We start from the raw sequence: 16,336 nt of genomic DNA on the forward strand, positions 1-16,336 counted from the left end.
ATTACTAACCTGCTGGACCAACCCATGATTTGGGCCAGCTGGACCCTCCCAGATGGTTGTTGGGCATGGGCAGGGGACATTCCCAAAGAGCTGTGTGTACAGGCCCCCCTGGTTTGGGAGCAAAGATAGGTTCATAGTATGGATGTATGCTGTTCTGTGCCATTTGCTTTACTAGTACAGCTGTAGTCTAAGTGTTAGTCTGCTAATGTGAGATGTATCAGTGAAATAGAAGGCGGCCAATGGCATCCTGGGGTGCATTAGGAGGAGTGTGGCCAGTAGGTCGAGGGAGGTTCTCCTTCCCCTCTACACTGCCTTAGTGAGGCCCCATCTGGAGTACTCTGTCCAGGTCTGGGCTCCCCAATTCAAGAAAGATGAGGAGCTACTGGAGAGAGTCCAGCGGAGGGCTATGAGGATGATGAGGGGACTGGAGCATCTCTCCTACGAGGAGAGGCTGAGGGAGCACTTTTCAGTGGTGCCCAGTGACAGGACAAGGGGCAATGGGCACAAACTGAAGCACAGGAAGTTCTGTCTGAACATGAGGAAGAACTTCTTCACTCCGAGGGTGATGGAGCCCTGGAACAGGCTGCCCAGGGAGGTTGTGGAGTCTCCTTCTCTGGAGATATTCAAGACCCGCCTGGACAAGGTCCTGTGCAGCCTGCTGTAGGTGACCCTGCTTCGGCAGGAGGGTTGGACTAGATGACCCACAGAGGTCCCTTCCAACCCCGACCTGACCATTCTCTGAAAATTACCCAAGGGTCTTGGTTGACAATAAATTCAGCGTGAGCCAGCAGTGTGCCCTAGCCATCATCAAAAGGCCTCCAGCATCCTAGGCTATACAAACAGGAGGGAAGCCACCAGGCTGAAAGAAGTGAATCTTTACCCTTTGTTCGGCACTTGTGAGACTGAATCTGGAGTAATGTGTCCAGTTTTGGACTCCCCGGTAAAAGAAGGACATCTGAAAAATAAAGTGAGTTTAGTGGAGGGCCACCAAGTTGTTCAGTGATTGGAGCACTTGCCCTGTGAGGAGAGGCTGAGGGACCAGTACTTTTTCAGAAGGCAAGGATCAGTGTCCTGGGTTCGGCCAGGACAGGGTTCATTTTCACCAGAAGCCAGGAGGGGACACAGCTGGGCGGGCTGACTCAACATGGCCAAACAGAACAGGGTATTCCATACCATGTGCTGTCATGCTGGATTCTGGTTGGAGGGCGCTGGGCGGCGGGAAGGCATTCGTGGCTGGGGAGTGCGCGCGGCAGTGGGCAGTGAGAGTTGCTCTCTGCGTTCTGCGGTTTTGTTTTGTGTATTCTCCTTATTTGTATCATTGTTGTTCCTGTTCCCTTTGTTTGCTGTTCTGTTAAACTGCCCTTATCCCGACCCACGAGATTTTGCCTGTTTTCTTTCCATTCTCTTCCCCACCACAGCAGGGGGAGGGGTGGCAGAGCGGCCATGTGGCGCTTTTGTTGTCGGCCAAAGCCAAACTATAACATTTAATTTGGCACCCAACGTGGGGCGGGGATAACGGCAGGGCTGAGCAGAATGTGTTAAAACTATTTTCTTAGATTTTGTTATATGCATTTACTGTGTCAGTTAAACAGTCACCGGTAAAAATGTTTCTGTCTTTGATCAAATGGCTGTGGCATGTAAACCCGTACCTGTTGTATGTGTTCCCTGTGGTGCTGTTCATCATCGCTGGGAAAAGGATCAGGATTATGATTTTGCTGTACTGTATGATATTGACTTATGACATGATAACCTCACTGTGCATGAAATTAGGCTTGTATTTGCATGCAGCACTGCGGTCATTTCCATACTTGGATGCTATCTCTCAGAATTTATTAATAATCGAACCCAGCCTGTGGGGAAAACCAGAGGGGATGCTTTCCCCCACTCTTTCACCCCTCCTCTCTCCTTCAGGCTGGTCCTAACAGCTTTTGAGAATTTCGAGTACCCATGGGATGCTCAGGCCAGCACTCTCCTTTTGTTCTGACTCCTGAATGGGTTTCAGGTCTTGTTTAGGGTTAAACAAGTGGTTAACAACATCGTGCAGAGACCTGCCCTGGGGCTGGATAGCTGTGAATGGCTGGGTGTGTGGAATAGCATGGGGAAGTATGGAGGACAGTGGGCACCCCCAGTGTTTTTGAAACTCACCCCTGTGCAGGATCCAGACAAACTAGTAAAATATCTGCAAAAACTGTTCTGCCACCCTGGGAACTCCAGAGAGACACAAATCACTGCAATGTACTAGGGTCTGGGCCAGGCCTACCGAGCCCTGTTCAACACTGTTCAGTGCTCTAAAGGGGAAGGGGGGGAAACAAAGCGGCAGGCACTGCGACTGGCGCTGCCCCCCCAGCCGGCCCTGCAGCCCCTCCAGCCCAGCAGGCAGTCACAGTCCCCTCGACCGGCACCACTGCTGCTGCTGCTGCTGCAAACACTGGCTCTGCCCTGGCTTCCCTGGAAGGCACAGTGGCTGCTCCAACTCCAGCTCCGGCAGCAGGCACTGTGGCTGACCCCTAAAACCAACCTGTGCCGGTAGCAGTTGCCCCTGTAAAACTAAAGAAAGACGCAAAGAGAGCAGATCGCTCCGGGAGGGATGACAATGAGCCAGGGTCATTGCGGGAGATAGAGACAGAGATCATCACCCGGTCCCTGTCCCTGAGCGAGCTGCGAGACGTGTAAAGATTTCAGCTGCCACCCTGGCGAACACATTGTCACCTGGCTGCTGCGGTGTTGGGATAACGGGGCCAGCAGATTGGAATTAGAGGGCAAGGAAGCCAAGCAGCTGGGATCCCTGGCCAAGGAAGGGGACATTGAACAGGCCATTGGGAAAAAGGCACAAGTCCTCAGCCTGTGGAGGAGACTTCTGTCAGGCGTGAGGGAGAGGTACCCCTTCAGTGAGGATTTTGTATGCTGTCCTGGCAAGTGGATGACCATGGAGAGAGATATTCATTACCTGAGGGAATGAGCCATGTGGGAACTGGTTCACTATGACCTGGACAATGCACAGTTACCCACAGACCCAGATGAAGTCCAGTGCACAGCATCTATGTGGAGGAAGCTACTGAAGATGAAGGGCTCTGGAGCAGAGGCTCGCGCTGAGGGACCCTTTCTCCAGGGCGGAGTCGAGTGTGACAGCGGCCAAACACCCTCACGGATAAGAGCAGCCCCCAGGGAGCGCGGGCGGCCAGAGCCGGCAAACAGAGGCGGCGCAGCAGCCGGGGAGCGGCGCGGCAGTTCGTGCGGCAGGGCGAGCAGGGAAGACGACAGGCAGAGTGCAGCCGCCCCTCCTGGCAACTCAAGTAGTGGGCATTGCCTGTCCAGGAGACATTCTAGCCATGGTTGCCACCCGTGGTAAAGCTGTTGCTCGAAGGAGTGTGGGGACCCAGACAGAGCCCCCACGAAAGAAAGCAGGTGTCCAGGTCTCTGGCTGCAGGGAGTGCCTGAGCCTGGCACTCGTACTGGAGGACAGCAGAGACAATGGCTGTGTTCGATGCGAGCAGGTGATTGACCTGCTCAGCCTGGTGGCAGAGCTGAAAGAGGAAGTGGAGAGGTTGAGGAGCATCCGGGAGTGTGAGAGGGAGATCGACTGGTGGAGCCACTCCCTGCCCTCCCTGAGGCAGAGACAGCAGGAGGTGGCTCCACGAGAAGCAGAGAACCTCCTACCCTCTTGACACCGAGCAGAAAGAGGGGCCCTAAGAGATGGGGGGAAATGGAAAGGGGTCCCTGCTCGGGGTGGCAAGCGAATCCCCTCCCAGCCTCCCTCACCTGCCCAGTTGCCCTTAAGCAACAGGTATGGGGCTCTGCAATGTGAGGGACCGGCCACAGAGGAAGCGGGTGTAGGTGAAGCTCCATCCGGGGGGTTGCCTAGAACGAGTCAGACAGCCCCACGTATTACAACTGCCTCAACTAAGAAAAAAAGAAGGATAATTGTCATAGGTGATTCCCTTCTGAGGGGAACAGAGGGCCCGATCTGCCGACCGGACCCATCCCACAGGGAAGTCTGCTGCCTCCCTGGGGCCCGGGTTAGGGATGTTGCGAAGAAACTCCCTGGTCTGGTGCGGCCTTCTGATTATTACCCCCTCTTGGTAATGCAGGTTGGCGGGGATGAGATAGCGGAGAGAAGTCCCAAGGCCATCAAAAGGGACTTCAGGGTACTGGGGCGACTGGTTGAGGGATCAGGGGCACAGGTGGTGTTTTCCTCCATCCCATCAGTGGCAGGGAACAGCACTGAAAGGGGCAGGAAAACTCACCTGGTTAACAGGTGGCTCAGGGACTGGTGCCATCAGTGGAATTTTGGCTTCTTTGATCACGGGGAGGTGTACACAGCACGGGGCCTGCTGGCAACAGGTGCATCGCAGCTATCTCAAAGGGGAAAAAGGATTCTTGCCCACGAGCTGGCAGGGCTCATTGAGAGGGCTTTAAACTAGGTTTGAAGGGGGAAGGGGACATCACTCTGCTCACTAGGGTTGAGCCCAAGCTTGGCGTGCCAGGGTCAGGGGTTGAGACTGACAGCCCAGCTCAAGTGTGTCTATACCAATGCACGTAGCATGGGCAATAAACAGGAGGAGCTGGAAGCCATTATACAGCAGGACGGCTATGACTTGGTCGCCATCACAGAAACGTGGTGGGACAACTCGCATGACTGGCATGCTGTCATGGATGGCTACAGACTCTTTAGGAAAGACAGACCAACAAGGAGAGGTGGTGGAGTTGCTCTTTATGTGAAGGAGCAACTGGAATGCATTGAGCTTTGCCTGGGGGCAGATGAGGAATGAGTTGAGAGCTTGTGGGTTAGAATTAAGGGACAGGCTCACAAGGGTGACATTACGGTGGGTGTGTACTACAGGCCACCTGACCAGCAGGAGGAGGTTGATGAGGCCTTCTACAGGCAGCTGCAAGCAGCCTCACAGTCACAGGCCCTGGTTCTCATGGGGGACTTCAACCACCCTGACATCAGCTGGGAAGACCATACAGCTAGGCAGGCGCAATCCAGGAGGTTCCTACAGAGCATCGATGATAACTTTCTGATGCAAGTGGTGGAGGAACCAACAAGGAAAGGCGCGCTGCTGGACCTTGTATTAACAAACAAGGAGGGACTGGTGGAGGATGTGAAGGCTGGAGGTAGACTCGGCTGCAGTGACCATGAAATGGTGGAGTTCAGGATCCTGCGTGGAGGAAGCAGGGCGATAAGCAGGATCAAAACCCTGGACCTCAGGAGGGCTAACTTTGGCCTCTTCAAGGAGCTACTGGGAGGAATCCCGTGGGCCAGGGCTCTCGAAGGCAGGGGGGTCCATGAGTGCTGGTCGCTCTTTAAACAACACTTCCTCCATGCTCAGGAGTGGTGCATCCCCATGAGAAAGAAATCGAGCAAAGGAGGCAGGAGACCTGCATGGTTGAACAAGGAGCTTCTAGTGGAGATCAGGTGGAAGAGAAAGGTCCATGGAATGTGGAAGGAGGGACAGGCCACTTGGGAAGAGTACAGGAATGTGGTCAGAGCATGCGGGGATGCGACGAGGAAGGCCAAGGCCCACCTGGAATTGAAGCTGGCAAGGGATGTCAAAGACAACAAGAAGGGCTTCTTCAACTACATCAGCAGCAAAAGGAAGGCTAGGGACAATGTGGGGCCGCTGCTGAATGAGGCGGGTGTCCTGGTGATGGAGGATGCAGAGAAGGCAGAGCTACTGAATGCCTTCTTTGCTTCAGTCTTCAGTGCTAAGACTGGCCCTAAGGAATCCCAGGCCCCGGAGGTAAGAGAAGAAGCCTACAAAGAGGACGACTTTCCCTTGGTCGAGGAGGACTGTGTGAGGGATTGCTTAAGCGATCTGGACGTCCACAAATCCATGGGCCCCGATGGAATGCATCCACGAGTGCTGAGGGAGCTGGCGGATGTCATTGCTGAGCCACTCTCCATCATCTTTGAGAGGTCCTGGAGGACAGGAGAGGTGCCCGAGGACTGGAGAAAGGCCAATGTCACTCCAATCTTCCAAAAGGGCAAGAAGGAGGACCCAGGGAACTACAGGCCGGTCAGCCTCACCTCCATCCCAGGAAAGGTGATGGAGCAGCTTATCCTGGAGGCCATCATCAAGGAAGTGGAGGAAAAGAAGGTTATCAGGAGTAGTCAGCATGGATTCACCAAGGGGAAATCATGCCTGACCAATCTAATAGCTTTCTACGATGACATGACTGGCTGGGTAGATGAAGGGAGAGCCGTAGATGTTGTCTACCTCGACTTCAGCAAGTCTTTCGACACAGTCTCCCATAATATCCTCGTAGGGAAGCTCAGGAAGTGTGGGCTGTATGAGTGGTCGGTGAAGTGGATTGAGAACTGGCTGAATGGCAGAACTCAGAGGGTTGTCATCAGCGGCGCTGAGTCTAGTTGGAGGCCGGTAACTAGTGGTGTCCCTCAGGGGTCAGTACTGGGCCCAGTCTTGTTGAACTTCTTCATCAATGACCTGGATGAAGAGTTAGAATGTACCCTCAGCAAGTTTGCTGACGACACAAAACTGGGAGGAGTGGTAGATACACCAGCAGGCTGTGCTGCCATTCAGCAAGATCTGGACAGGCTGGAAAGTTGGGCACAGAGGAACCTGATGAGGTTCAACCAAGGCAAATGCAGGGTCCTGCACATGGGGAGGAACAACCCCATGCATCAGTACAGGCTTGGGGCGGACCTGCTGGAGAGCAGCTCTGTGGAGAGGGACCTGGGTGTCCTAGTGGACGACAGGTTAACCATGAGCCAGCAGTGTGCCCTGGCTGCCAAGAAGGCCAATGGGATCCTGGGGTGCATCAAGAGGAGTGTGGCCAGCAGGTCGAGGGAGGTTCTCCTTCCCCTCTACACTGCTCTAGTGAGGCCCCATCTGGAGTACTGTGTCCAGTTCTGGGCTCCCCACTTCAAGAAAGATGAAGAGCTACTGGAGAGTGTCCAGTGGAGGGCTGCAAGGATGGTGAGGGGACTGGAACATCTCTCCTATGATGAAAGGCTGAGGGAGTTTGGCTTGTTCAGCCTGAAGAAGAGAAGGCTGCGAGGCGACCTTATAAATGCTTACAAATATCTGAAGGGTGGGTGTCAGGAGGATGGGGCCAAGCTCTTTTCAGTGGTGCCCAGTGACAGGACAAGGGGCAACGGGCACAAACTGAGGCACAGGAAGTTCCGTCTGAACATGAGGAAGAATTTCTTCACTCCGAGCGTGATGGAGCCCTGGAACAGGCTGCCCAGGGAGGTTGTGGAGTCTCCTTCTCTGGAGATATTCAAGACCCGCCTGGACGCGGTCCTGTGCAGCCTGCTGTAGGTGACCCTGCTTTGGCGGGGGGTTGGACTAGATGACCCACAGAGGTCCCTTCCAACCCCTACCATTCTGTGATTCTGTGATTCTGTGAAGTTTGCGCGGAGCGCATCATCCTCATATGCCAAATCACTGGCAGTAGTAGACTGGAAGTTAAAGAGGCACCAACAGCGGATGAGGTGGCTGTCACACTCCGGCAATATGAGGAAAGTCTCTCTTCCTCCTTTGTCTCAGCTGTGGAGAAACTGTCGCAGGAGGTCGAGCAAATGAGAGAGAATATGTCCTAATCCACACCTGCACAGGCCAGCATCTCAGCCATTAGGGGCAAGCGCTTCTCTGCTCAGGAGAGAGGATATAAAGGGTACACACCACAGGGCACCCTGTGGTTCTATTTGCGTGACCATGGAGAGGACATGAGGAAGTGGGATGGAAAACCTACCTCAGTCCTAGAGGCACGAGTGCATGAGTTGCGAGGTAAAACAATTACAAAAGAGGATTCTGTTAGGAAAAATTCCACTCCAGTTTCCAGCAGCCAGCTCTCCAGACCAGGTAGACAGTTTGATCTTGATTCCGATCCTCTGGAAGGGACCTCCAAGTCATTTTTAGAGCAGGTGAGCAGCAAATTCTCTGACGAGGATTAGAGGGGCCCTGCGTCCAGCCAGGTGGAGGAAAGGGACAACCGTGTTTATTGGACGGTGTGGATTCGGTGGCCTGGCACGTCAGATCCACAAGAGTATAAAGCTCTAGTGGACACTGGTGCACAGTGTACTTTAATGCCATCAAACTACAAAAAGGGTCAGACTCCATTTGCATTTCGGGAGTGACAGGGGGGTCCCAAGAGCTGAGTGTACTGGAGGCTGAAGTGAGCCTCACTGGGCAGGAGTGGCAGAAGCACCCCATTGTAACTGGCCCCGAGGCTCCGTGCATCCTTGGTATAGACTGTGTCTCAGGAGAGGGTATTTCAAGGACCCAAAGGGGTATCGGTGGGCTTTTGGCATAGCTGCTTTGGAGACAGAAGAAATTAAACAGCTGTCTATTTTGCCTGGTTTCTTGGAGGATTCTTCCGTTGTGGGGTTGCTGAGGGTGAAAGAACAACAGGTGCCAATCACGACCACAACGGTGCACTGGCGACTATATTGTACTAACCGAGACTCCCTTATCCCCATTCATCAGCTGATCCGCCAGCTGAAGGGTCAAGGAGTGATCAGCAAAACTTGCTCACCCTTTAATAGTCCCATATGGCCAGTGAGGAAATCTACTGGAGAGTGGAGACTAACAGTAGACTACCGTGGCCTGAATGAAGTCACACCACCGCTGAGTGCTGCTGTGCCAGACATGCTAGAACTTCAATATCAGCTGGATTCAAAGGCAGCCAAGTGGTATGCTACAACTGACATCGCTAATGCATCCTTCTCCATGCCTTTGGCAGCAGAGTGCAGGCCACAGTTTGCTTTCACCTGGAGGGGCGTCCAGTACACCTGGAATCGACTGCCCCAGGGGTGGAAACACAGTCCCACCATTTGCCATGGACTAATCCAGACTGCCCTGGAAAAGGGTGAAGCTCCAGAACATCTGCAGTACATCGATGACATCATTGTATGGGGTGACACAGAGGAGGAAGTTTTTGAGAAAGGGGATTTCAGATCCTTCTGAAAGCCAGTTTCACCATTAAGCGAAGTAAAGTCAAGGGACCTGTGCAAGAGATCCAGCTTTTGGGAATAAAATGGCAGGATAGGCGCCGTCAAATCCCAATGGATGTCATCAACAAAATAGTAGCTATGTCTCCACCAACCAGCAAAAAGGAAGCACAGGCCTTCCTGGGTGTTGTGGGTTTTTGGAGGATGCACATCCCAAATTACAGCCAGATTGTAAGTCCTCTGCGCCACGTGACCCGGAAGAAGAAAGATTTTGAATGGGGCCCTGAGCAACGACAGGCATTTGAACAAATGAAACGGGAGATAGTTCATGCAGTAGCCCTTGGTCCAGTCTGGTCAGGGCAAGATGTTAAAAACGTGCTCTACACCACAGCCGGGGAGAATGGCCCAACCTGGAGTCTCTGGCAGAAAGCACCAGGGGAGACTCGAGGTCGGCATCTGGGGTTTTGGAGCCGGGCATACAAAGGATCCGAGGCCCACTATACTCCCACTGAAAAAGAGATTCTGGCAGCATATGAAGGCGTTGGAGCTGCTTCAGAAGTGGTCGGCACTGAAGCACAGCTCCTCCTAGCACCACGATTGCTGGTGCTGGGCTGGATGTTCAAAGAGAGGGTCCCCTCTACTCATCATGCCACTGATGCTACGTGGAGTAAGTGGGTCGCCCTGATCACCCAGCGTGCCCGAATGGGGAACCCCAGTCGCCCAGGCATTCTGGAGGTAATCATGGACTGGCCAGAAGGCAAAGATTTTGGAGCATCGCCAGAGGAGGAGGTGACACGTGCTGAAGAGCCCCCACTGTATAACAAGCTGCCAGAAGATAAGAAACAGTATGCCCTGTTCACGGATGGGTCCTGTTGCATTGTGGGGAAGCAGCGGAGGTGAAAGGCTGCTGTATGGAGCCCTACACGACAAGTCGGGGAAACTGCCGAGGGAGAAGTGGAGTCGAGCCAGTTTGCAGAGGTGAAAGCCATCCAGCTGGCATTAGTCATTGCCAGTCGAGAGAAGTGGCCAGTGCTCTGTCTTTAAAATGACTCATGGGTGGTGGTGGCCAGTGCGTTGTGAGGGTGACTGCAGCAGTGGAAGAAGAACAAGTGGCAGAGTAGAGGCAAACCTATCTGGGCTGCCCCATTGTGGCAAGATATTGCTACCCGTCTGGAGTAGTTGGTTGTAAAAGTGCGTCACGTGGACGCCCATAGAATCACAGAATCACAGAATAGTAGGGGTTGGAAGGGACCTCTGTGGGTCATCTAGTCCAACCCTCCTGCCAAAGCAGGGTCACCTACAGCAGGCTGCACAGGACCGCGTCCAGGCGGGTCTTGAATATCTCCAGAGAAGGAGACTCCACAAGCTCCCTGGGCAGCCTGTTCCAGGGCTCCATCACCCTCGGAGTGAAGAAGTTCTTCCTCATGTTCAGACGGAACTTCCTGTGCCTCAGTTTGTGCCCATTGCCCCTTGTCCTGTCACTGGGCACCACTGAAAAGAGCTTGGCCCCATCCTCCTGACACCCACCCTTGAGATATTTGTAAGTATATATTAGGTCCCCTCGCAGCCTTCTCTTCTTCAGGCTGAACATGCCCAGCTCCCTCAGCCTCTCCTCGTAGGGGAGATGTTCCAGTCCCCTCATCATCCTTGTAGCCCTGTCCCTAAGAGATGGGCCACTGAAGAACATCAAAACAATCAGCAGGTGGATCAGGCTGCCAAGATTCAAGTGGCTCAGGTGGATCTGGACTGGCAACATAAGGGTGAACTCTTTATAGCTCGGTGGGTCCATGTCACCTCAGGCCACCAAGGAAGAGACGCGACATACAGATGGGCTCATGACTGAGGGATGGACTTGACCATGGACACCATTGCACAGGTTATCCATGAATGTGAAACGTGCGCTGCAATCAAGCAAGCCAAGCGGGTAAAGCCTCAGTGGTCTGGAGGACGATGGCTAAAATATAAATATGGGGAGGCTTGGCACATTGACTTCATCACACTGCAACAAACTCGCCAAGGCAAACTCTGTGTGCTCACAATGGTGGAGGCCACCACCGGATGGCTGGAAACCTACCCTGTGCCCCATGACACCACATGGAATACTATCCTGGGCCTTGAAAAGCAAGTCCTATGGAGACGTGGCTCCCCTGAAAGGACTGAGTCGGACAACGGGACTCACTTTCATAACAGCCTCATAGACACCTGGGCCAAAGAACACGGTATCGAGTGGGTGTATCACATCCCCTACCATGCACCAGCCTCCAGGAAATACGAGCGGTACAATGGGCTGCTAAAAACCACTCTGAGAGCAATGGGGGGTGGGACTTTCAAAAACTGGGATACTCATTTAGCAAAAGCCACCTGGTTCGTTAACACCAGAGGATCCACCAACCAGGCTGCCCCTGCCTAATCAAATCATCAGTGCCATGTAGAAGGGGATAAAATCCCCATAGTGCACATGAGGAGTATGTTGGGGAAGACAGTCTGGGTTAGTCCTGCCTCGGGCAAAGGTAAACCCGTCCACGGGATTGCTTTTGCTCAAGGACCTGGGTGTACCTGGTGGGTGATGCGGATGGACGGGGAAGTCCGATGTGTACCTCATGGGGATTTGTTTTTGGGCGAGAATAGTCAATAAATAAATTGCATAATGTTAATTGCTAAATAACCCTGTCACTGTTTACCATCTCTACTGTAGGTGTTATATGTTATATCAATAGTATTACAGTAAGAATCACCCAAACTAATGAAGAATGGACTCTTATGAAACTGAGCAGAGCACAGCGGTGATGGGACTGGACCTGACTTCAATAACAAGCACCCATCAATTTCATCAAGATCGACGTTTTCAACCTGCAGACCATGGGCACAGGCTGTGCCAGATGCCGAATGCAGCAAGTGACCGCCCATCACCACACATTATCTCTCCTATCCTGAAAGACTATCACAACAGATGGAGCCCAACGTCGTGGACTAAATAAACTCAATGGATACTTTAGAGGGATGATCCTTAGACTAAGGGAATGATATCTGTTTGTATGTATTAAAGACAGGAGAAGTGGTGGTGATGAACTGGAAAATGGGGGACCTAGGCATGCCGTAGATGTTATAGAATAAGGGGTGGATAATGTCCTGGGTTCGGCCAGGACAGGGTTAATTTTCACCAGAAGCCAAGAGGATACTCAGCTGGGCGGGCTGACCCAAACTGGCCAAACAAAATGGGGTATTCGATACCATGTGCCATCATGATGGGTTCCGGGGGGCGGGGACCTGGCCAGGGGGATATGAATTGTGGCTTGGGAGCATGCTGGGCATCGGGCAGTGAGAATTGCTCTGATGCATTTCGCTGTTTGTTTTGTATATTCTTCTCATCAGTATTATGGTTGTTACTGTTTGCTTCGTTTGCTGTTCTGTTAAACTGCCCTTATCCCGACCCACGAGTTTTGCCTTTTTCTTGCCATTCTCCTCCCCACCCAGAAGGGGGAGAGGCAATAGAGTGACCATGTGGTCTTTTGTTGCCGACCATGGCCAACCCGCAACACAAGCACTATATACATCTTTCTTGATCTTTGGGCCTTATTTCTTAATTTTAAACATATGATATTGTACACTGATAAATAAATGTCTAGTATACCTTAATGTCTTTTGTGTATTTACTGTTAAAAGTGTATTGTACTAGTTCAAAGCTATGTGAACACCTTCTTTTAGCAGAGCCGTAGCTCTACATTGAGTTAGCATAGCAAGGTATGAATTCCTATGACAATCTGATTACTTCACTAGGAAACTGCTGCCTTGGTACTCAGGACCAATGAAAACTTTCTAATTTTACGCCTGAAAATAAATTAGTTGTATTAAATCATTACTTGTTTTAAAGAGAAAGTGAGCTCGGAATAAGTAGTGTTTTTTAAAAGTGGATGGTTAGCAATTTAGTTACATAGCATGGGAAATTTTTAGACATTTATTGAGCATTAGTATAAACACAACGAAACTTGCTTCAAGACAAAGATTCTATTATTAATATGCATATACATTTTTAAGCTCTCACCTCAGGAACCACAGAGAGAACTCTCAAATGCTTTTGGAGTCTACATGTTTTCCCTTTAGCTTGGGATCTTGTTTTCAGCTGTAGACATCTTGAGGATGTTTTCATTGCTGATATTTGGATGTCTTATTGCTATTTTTAGTATATCACAGCTGAGTCCCAACCACAACTAGGCTCTCTGATTAATAAGACACAAGATGTAAGGACTATTTAGGAATACTTATCAACAAATTATATCTCGTTTTGAGGTAATTAAACATGCCTGGAATTTTACATAGTTCCATATACTGCAACTGACATTTTTGGAATTTTCCAGTATTCTTGTTAAGAGTCAAGTCCAGTTTGTTTTTGAAGAGAGAGTACTGAATCATATGTGACTCTTCTTGAAATACATGCCTGCACATTCTTCAGCCTGAGCAATTGGGGATCCTGCTTCCTGTTGTAAACTGGTTTACAGAGTATATTGCTAGTGAAAGATGAGGTAGTTGTAGAGACTTATTTAATTGTTACTTTGCTATGTTGGAAGGAACTATAGTTGCCACTTTTTTCCACCAGCAGAGGATAATCTAGATAAGTAGGATGTGCATGCATACAGGTTTCTCTTTAACAGAAGTAAGAAGTCCTTAAGTACTCTTTTTGTCTTAACAAGCTTGAGTATTGCTAGTTCTGATCACTGCTGATCCTTGGATTAAAAACCTGCATGTTCAGAGTAGGAACAGAAAATAAACTGCTGGGTGGGCATGTTGATTATGGAGAATGACCTGTGACCTAGTTTAAAAGTGAGTGCTTGATAGTGGTGTGATAAATGGATGACGTAAAATGAATGAAGAGATTAAAAAAAAAAAGTTCAAAAGAAATTGGGTATTCTGACCCTGCAGGTAATCTTTACTGTTGGTGCGATATGGGTATTACCTTCAGCTTGAAATTTTATAAGCTGCGTACAAGAAGTGGCTGTGGAAATCTGACATTATGTTGCAAAGTCAAAGAAAATCCTACTCCCGGGTAAACAAAACCTAATTTTTCTCTGGTTCAGCCTTTTGCTATCCTGATGTTTCAGCTGTAGTAGAGCAAGTTCAAAGGAGGGCTTTTTTCCTTTATACAGCTTTACTAGTGACCGATATATCACTGTAGTTGTGTAACCTGGTAGAAGAACCCTGTGTTGGAGTGAGGGAGGAAGGGAAGGCTTATCATGAGCTGGCTATTCTGTAATTGCAAAGTACCAAGTTCAGCTTCCTGCAGCTGTCTCAAAAGGCAAGGGGATACCCTGGAAAACCAGTGGGTGGCACTGTTTTATCTTCTACTGAAGAAAAAGTGGAACGGGCTTTATTCTGCTTTTTTGTCACTGACTGGTGAAGTTGAGACATCATAATGTATGCAATTTTCTACAGCAGTCTTTCATCTTGCACTCATCCGTTCAGGGTGTTTAATGCTGCTGTACAACGATAAAGCCAAAAGAAAGGTCTTTTTTTTTTTCTTTAAAGATGGTATAGCTACTAAAAGTTTAAAAGTAGAAAACAGAATCTGCAGCATTCATATTCTTGAACTTTGCTCATCAGAAAATTCTCGTGATTCTACTCCTTTCAATCTCATGGGAACAGCGTTCTTTAGCATTCTGTTTTGTTGAGTTTGCTGTTTAAAAGAAACAAAGAAAGGCAATTTAAAGAACACAGAGTGGAAACCTCCAAGTTTGGATTCTTTTTCCTGTATTAATTTCTGCTTAGGCCTATTAGAGCATATCACAAGGGAACATAAGGTGGAATCTAAAAATAAGATATGGTTTTGTATAATGAGGCAAATATTTTTTCTAGTACTGAACTATTTTGCTTGAAATTGTATCACCTTCAAGTGGATGACTGATCTATGAAATTCTGTCTGTACTGTTGTTTCAAATTATGAGACTGCAAGTGGTGACTTGGAATGGCACTGCCTAAACAGCCTTTCCCAAAATTAAAATGGAAAGGAGGAGATAGGAAGACTGAAACTTTCTTATATCTATATAGGGTTGTGTTGCACCAAGTTGTTGGAATGTAGATAGTTCTGTTTCTTTTCAGACAGGAGAAATAGCTTCAATATTTACAGCGTCTGCTTGGTCATGCAGAAGTCTCTCCTAATATCTCTTCTGTACTCAGGTTTTCTGTCATTGGAGAAGACACCTGCTCCTTTTATCTCAGAAGCAGATGAAACTTTCCTTATTCTGGAGCTCCACTGAGGGGGTTTTCCTCAGGCAAGAGCAACTCTTGAAGTCAGCTGTTGTCGAGAGAGTTTATTGACAACTTGGCCTACTGGCTCTGTAGAGACCACACATACCGGCTGTATATCTCTGACGGAATCAATGAATGTGGCTTTCCAGTGCATCCTACACTAGAGCTCATTCAAAATGAGCCATCCTCAACCAGTAATATAACCAAAGTGCACCAAAGGAGGCCTATGACGTTTGTACTAAGCTAACACAAAGTCTGGTCTGGTACAAAAGGAATAATGTCCTGTGGAATAAAACTGGGTGTAATAAGCATAGTCAGCCCCAAGAAAGCTTGCAGATTGCACAAGAAATGCTTTTTCATGGAGGAAGAAACTTATCAAATTGGTAGAAGTGTCAACGTGAAGTAAGTCAGCAATGACAAAACTTGAGGTAGCCTCAAAACCAGACTGGTTGCAAGCAATATGTGACTCTGAATACTTTATATTCTAGTAGTGCACCAGAACCCCACTGAGACGAGACCTTCAAGAAATGCAAGCTGAGGATCCCAAAAAACATGAATTAGAAATGCGCATAACAACTAATGTGACATCCTCAGTGCATGAGACCAGAGAACAGCAGATGCGAGACCCATAGTTGAAACAAGTTTTTTTTTCATGTCCTTTGTCTTCCCACAGAGCGTCATTCTCACCAAAAGCAAGACAGACAGTCACCACAAAGCAAAACATAAGAAATCCCTTATGAAGAAAGGGAAGGTAATTGCTAAGGAAGGAGTGTTCCTGTGATTCCATTACTGAAACTTACTTACGTATTCCTGGATAATACTGACTAGTGATAGCATTGAATCCCACAGTGGATCTGAGACTGGTAGGGGAAAACGGGTAACTGCTCCCCCTCTTTTGCTATTGTGAAAGGATGGCAAGTGCAGGCAACACTGCCTTTGAGAATCTAATACAGGCTGAGGTTATATCAAGAACATTACAGAAATGAGAAGGAGCTCAGACAGGTCTAGGCAGATTTGGTTTGAGACATTTGTCAGGTGGATTCTCAGGGAGAATTCCTGGCAGGGCTGATCATCTTGTAGCTGGTTAGCCACAGGACAGGTTTCAGGCAGTATTAAAGCCCATCCTATTCTGATTCTGGAGACCCTGGACCATTAACTGTCGGAGGATGTTAGTAAATGGAG

Source organism: Opisthocomus hoazin, chromosome W (genome assembly GCF_030867145.1).
Source record: "Opisthocomus hoazin isolate bOpiHoa1 chromosome W, bOpiHoa1.hap1, whole genome shotgun sequence".
In the NCBI taxonomy this organism is placed as follows: domain Eukaryota; kingdom Metazoa; phylum Chordata; class Aves; order Opisthocomiformes; family Opisthocomidae; genus Opisthocomus; species Opisthocomus hoazin.